This window comes from Morone saxatilis, unplaced genomic scaffold, assembly GCF_004916995.1.
Source record: "Morone saxatilis isolate NCDOM2014 unplaced genomic scaffold, NCSU_SB_2.0 Contig23, whole genome shotgun sequence".
Lineage (NCBI taxonomy): Eukaryota > Metazoa > Chordata > Actinopteri > Moronidae > Morone > Morone saxatilis.
Window position 1 is genome coordinate 3952459 of NW_023339796.1, and position 5509 is coordinate 3957967.

The 5509-nt window shown below is 40.0% G+C and overlaps 1 pseudogene; it reads left to right on the forward strand.

Annotated features, from left to right (window-relative positions):
- LOC118334800 overlaps positions 1–4569 on the forward strand; it is a 344242-nt pseudogene extending 339673 nt beyond the window's left edge.
- The last annotated feature ends 940 nt before the right edge of the window (positions 4570–5509 follow it).

Here is a 5509-nt window from a genome sequence, read left to right on the forward strand (position 1 = left end):
AATTACTTGCATTTCTAAGGCTTTATTAGAAAATATTTTAATAAAACAAAAAAATAATCAAAATCTACATTTTATGTGAGCGCTACACACTACATCTTATGGACTAACTAATACAAATTCTGCCCAAGATCTTTTGCCTTTTTGATGTAAAGCTGCAGGATGTGTAACTAGCTCAGTGGTTTTAACCCTTTCATGTCAGCATGTGGGTCCTCGCCCTCTGTCAACCCAAGAGGAGGTGGAGTTCAGATCAGGATCAGAAAAGCAGCAGGAAAGTAGAGTTTCTGTCATTTCCTGCCACCCTGTCATCCTATCAGCCTAACTAATGGACCCGGAAGGAATATCAGAGAGGCAGAGAGAGGGAGAGAAGGTGATGGAGTAAAGTGCGGGTTTCAGCTGAACAGGCCTGGCGGTAATGTTTCCTGGCTTGCTCTCATCAACATGCAGAAGTGTGTTCTGGTGAAAGCAGCAGTCACCTCCTCAGTCATGTAACACCACGCACGCGGAGGGGCACTGATGCGCTGTTTAACAGCAGTAATTGTCGGCTTTCCAGCTGCTGTTTATGGCTTCTGTGAAGGAGGGCAGGTGAATGATGGGGTTTAAGTCAGATAAAGTGAAGCAGATGAGGTGAGAGTGCACATCTACATCTGTCTTGAGGAGTGATAGACGCAGACTGGAAGCTGAATCATTGACAGTTTGTCTACTGTAATGAGGGTGGTGAGCGTCTGTTTGGCATTCTTTCTGATTCGATGATGAGATTATTATGGATCCTGACTTGGTGTCAGTTTGTGTCCATCTGCTGCACTCAGTGGAGTAAACAAACAGGATTGTACTCAGCATAATGAATAAATTACATGTTTACAGGTACTTAATCAGTTCAAGTCAATGCACTGCCACCAGACGTTCCCACAATGAGGGATAACGGGAATCTGCAGCTGAGTCAGTGAACCGGTTAGTGAATGTACGTCATGGCCATGGGTATGTACTGAGTTAAAGTGAGCTAGTGGAGGGAGCTTAGAAAGATACTGTTCCCCAAAGGACTGCTGACTCAGAGTTGTTTTGAGCAAGACACGAAAATCCTTCCCTACTCATTCAGTGTAAGTCTTGCAAGATAATGGAAAGACATGCCAGGATATGAATAAGTGGAACATTTTTGTCAATTTCTTCATTCTCATGTATAATCAGATGTGACTGCATTAGCACTAGAGAATCTTGAAGTTGTCATTCAATGAGTCACCATAGAAAAAGTTACGACTGCGTCAACGTGTGCCATTGCCGGCCTGCAAGCACCTGTAAAAAATGTTTTAAACTAAATTTTAATTTAATTTATGTTATTAGGTCTGATATAATAATGGTACTTTTATTATAGTAATATTAAATGCATTGTGATTCTCCTCTGCTAATGTGATGCTATTTCACAACACAATAAAGTGGTGTACCAGGAAGAAGTCAAACCTCTCCATCCAGCATAACATATGCTTTATTTAAAAAAAAAAAAAAACTGGTATTTTACTTGAATGAATGGCCCATAAGTATTAAAATCATAGCTGACAGAAAATGTTGCAAATTATGCCTCTTTCATTTCAGTATAGGTCATTTCCATTTACTCTAATCTGTATGAATGGATTCAACTCTCTTTCATTTTCCTTATACAGGGTCTGATGATTTAGATCCAGACCTGGCCAGGTTGGGGTCTCTCGGTTTCACCGGCTGTCTCTCTGTGGTCCACTTTAACTCCATCAGCCCTCTGAAAGCTGCTCTGCTCCACCCAGACACCAGCCCTGTCATCATCACCGGACCTTTAGTCCAGTCCAACTGCGGCTCCTCTGCTTCGGCCAATCCCTACGCAGCAGAGAACACACACCACCTGTCAGGTAGGAGAGGGAAGTTGGTAAGATCTTCGAAATGTAATAATCAAACTTGATATGATGGTAAGGATGCTATTTATGGTTAAGTTTCTGTTCCCTAGTTTTGTCAAACAAGTGCCACATATCAAAAGTGAGGTCCATTATGTGTTTTGACTGTTTATTTGTTGCATAGAAACTTCCAATAGATGTGGTCCTGTAAATTTAAAATGTTAGTGACCCTTTAACTGTTTAGTCTGGAAATATGATGATCAAATTTCATGAAAAGCCCAAAACTATCAATGAAATTATCATATTATCAAGTGTTGCCTGACATAACTTACTCTTCTGTGCCATAGAGCTCAATTGTTGTCTAAATACTTTTGAAACTCACTATTGCACTGGGTGACATGTTCCTTCATTACCATGACCACCCACACTGCAGTTTATTTTGACTCAATCCCACAGACACCATCCTGCTGCCAAAAATACTCACTAAAGCACCGAAGGTTTAATGACGTGCCAGTGAATATAATCCCCCCAAAATAGTAGTTTTAAAGTAAAACTTTATATTTGTGAACAGTTTTTAAAATATTGACTTCTTCAGTTTGAACAAATGGGGTTGGGGGAGCCACAGAAAGCGTAGAGAAATCAGAAATGATTGAGTATTTATACTTTTTATTTGGTTTGTTGACTATAGCAAAGGACAAAGCCGACAATATTCTACATCTTTACATACTAAAGGAGAAGCCACAGTGAGTGCAGCCGACAGTAACAACAATGGTGCAGTGGTGTATGCCCGATTGGGAGTCATTACAGTATCTTTGGTTAACTTGTCAAGCCTGAAGTCCTCATTATGTAGCATGACAAGCTACACTGCCCAACTCATTCAGGCTTGTTATGGTGTTTGCTTCTCTTAACACTTCGGGTCAATGCTCAATTTGCACACTTATTTCTCTACTGTAGTTAAACAAAGAGCTCATCTGGCTGCGCAATTGGCAGGAGCTTTTATAGTTGCCATGGAAACCACAATAACAAAAAAATTATCAAACACAAATGTATATTTCTTATTTCCTCAGCTGCCGTAGTTTCTCCCTTGGATAGAGGGGTCCTTTAATCTACAGTAGAGTAGCGTGCATCTCCTGTTGTCTTTCCATTTCTGTGTGTCGAAATTGCATGAAAGCTGCTTTTCCAGCTCATTAATCGCATCCAGTATCCTCCATGTTTTTTGGAGACTAATGATAATGTGATCAATGCTTTAATTAATTTGGACCACAGAGGGGAAAGTTCCCTTTGGGATTTCTGTCCTCTGGGCTCGTTCTCATCCAGTTTGAGATGCTTTAGTGGAGTTATTTGTAGAGTTTATGTAATATTCCCTATCCACTCTGAATGACGATGATCTGTTTTTCTCTCTTGATGTTTCTTCTGTGTCTCTTTCTGATCTGATCTGTGACTCGGTGGTTTCTTTTTCCACTCTGTCTTCCTCCTCTTCTCCACCACTATTCTCTTCTCTTTCTCTGCTGTAGACCAGTCTGGTTCAGTGGGTTCAGGTCAACCTTTAGTCAATGCCATCAGGACTGACTCAGCTCTGATTGGAGGTACTGAGCCTTTTCACTGTGTTGCACTGCACTGAAACAAGAACATGTGTCTCGTTTTAACGGTATCAAACCAGGATCCTTTGTGTTTTGATACCCTTTTGGCAATCATTTGTAAGTCAGTCATTCTGATTTCATCTATCAAATGTTGATATTAACCTATTTGTTTGGTGTATTTTTTAACAAAGTGACCAAAGTTTAAGTTTAAAAGCCACCTTTGCTCGGGTGAACAAAGTTGTGGATAGATGTTGAGCTCCAAGAAAGAGAAAAGTGATGTGCCAGACAAGAGTCCATTTAAAACTCATTTAAAACTTTGTTGCTCTGCCAGCAGAGATTGATTCAAAGTGAAGACTGAAAAGGTTCAATCTATAATTGTGTAGATAGAAAAGGTGAGACAGAGAAAAGTCGTTTAAAACTGTCCATTAAACTGGCCTGCCTCTGTCTCAGTGCACAAAGGGCAGCTCACCTAATTAAACGTATGACTTGCTGATAGGAAAACTGTTTTGCTGTTATCTTAAAAAGCGCCGTCTCTTCATAATGTAATGTGGTATTAAATTGATTTCAGATGTATTTTGGAATTCCAATTAAATGAAACCTGCTCTCATATTCCCAAATGCGCTCAACAGAACTGAGGAGCCTGATCGATTCAAAAGATTTAAAATGGTGTTTAATGTACTTGAAAGTTAGACTAGCAAGATAATCAAAACATTGGGAAATTATAGGCAGTACAATTGAAGAAAAATAGTCATGTAATTTGTTCTGATTTTGGGTAGTCTTTGCAGCATTCAGGCATATTGAAAATTGAAAAGATAATTATGTGGTATCTTAGCCTTTTAAATCTTCTAACTCCTCTACCTCACAGGTGTCATAGCAGTGGTCATCTTTGTGATTGTGACTGGCCTGGCGATAACTGCCAGATTCCTGTACCGGAGAAAAGAGACATATCGGAACCAGGAAGTGAAGGGAGTCAAACAGGAGGACAGCCCAGACTTCCCTTTCAACAACCAGGCCGACTCGCAGAATGTCTCCTGTGAAAACCCAAAGGAGTATTTCATTTAACCGGAGGCCTGATGACCTGATGAACTGGAGGATTTAGGAGCAGAGGGTGCAGACAGGGGTGTCCTGTCACGCCTCAGGACTTTACATTTTGCTTCTTCACGCCTCAGGACTTTACACTGCTCTCAGAGCCCCTCAGAGACTTTACCGGCCGAATTGGCTCCACAGCATGTGGAGGCATTAAAGAACAATTCACACAGTGTTGTCTTTCTGTTGCTTTACTGTAAATTGTGAATATACTGATACAAACAGGCAACAGTGTTGGACTTATGAGGTGTCGATATCATGTTTGAACTGTAAATATAAAAAAATGTAAATGTTTAATTGATGTCTTTGTAACAACCTCTGGATAACATCACATTGTTATATTTGAATGTTGGAAATAATGGCTGTATTAGTATTTTTAGGTAGGGAAAATGTGAAACTACGCCCCCTTGTGGTTGGGTTTCCCTTGGAGAGAGATGGATACTTGTATGTAGAGACAGGAAAGGACTTGTAATTGGCAGGATATGCTCTGGAAAGTCATCAGATCCTTAGTTAAGATTATATGGTTTCACCTTTCACAAGGTCACCCACTATGCCTCTAGGGATATTTCTTGTCTTCAACTTCCATCCCTCCAACTTACTTGCAGTTTTTAGAAGATATATGTTTTCACAAAAAAAAACATTCCAAATTTATAAGCTTAGTCAGTTTTAAAGTTTAATCCTTAAATCAGCTTTAATTAGTGTTTTTAATAATAATGTATCAAATGACAATGTGAAAATGTGACAGTGTGAAAGGTGTCACCCGTGATGAAGACATGTATCCCCCAAATCTGCAGTTCCCTCCAGCTTTCACAAATTTCAGCTGTGTTGCCTGCAACTTTACTGTTTTAGTTCATATTTTCAGCTGCTGCAGGCAGTTGTTTGTCGGCATAAAAGCTCTAATAACCCTCTTTACACTACCTGCTCAACACCAACAGTTAAGAGACCAGCTATTGCTGAGTGCTCCACTATGTTCACCAGCTAAAGAGCCAG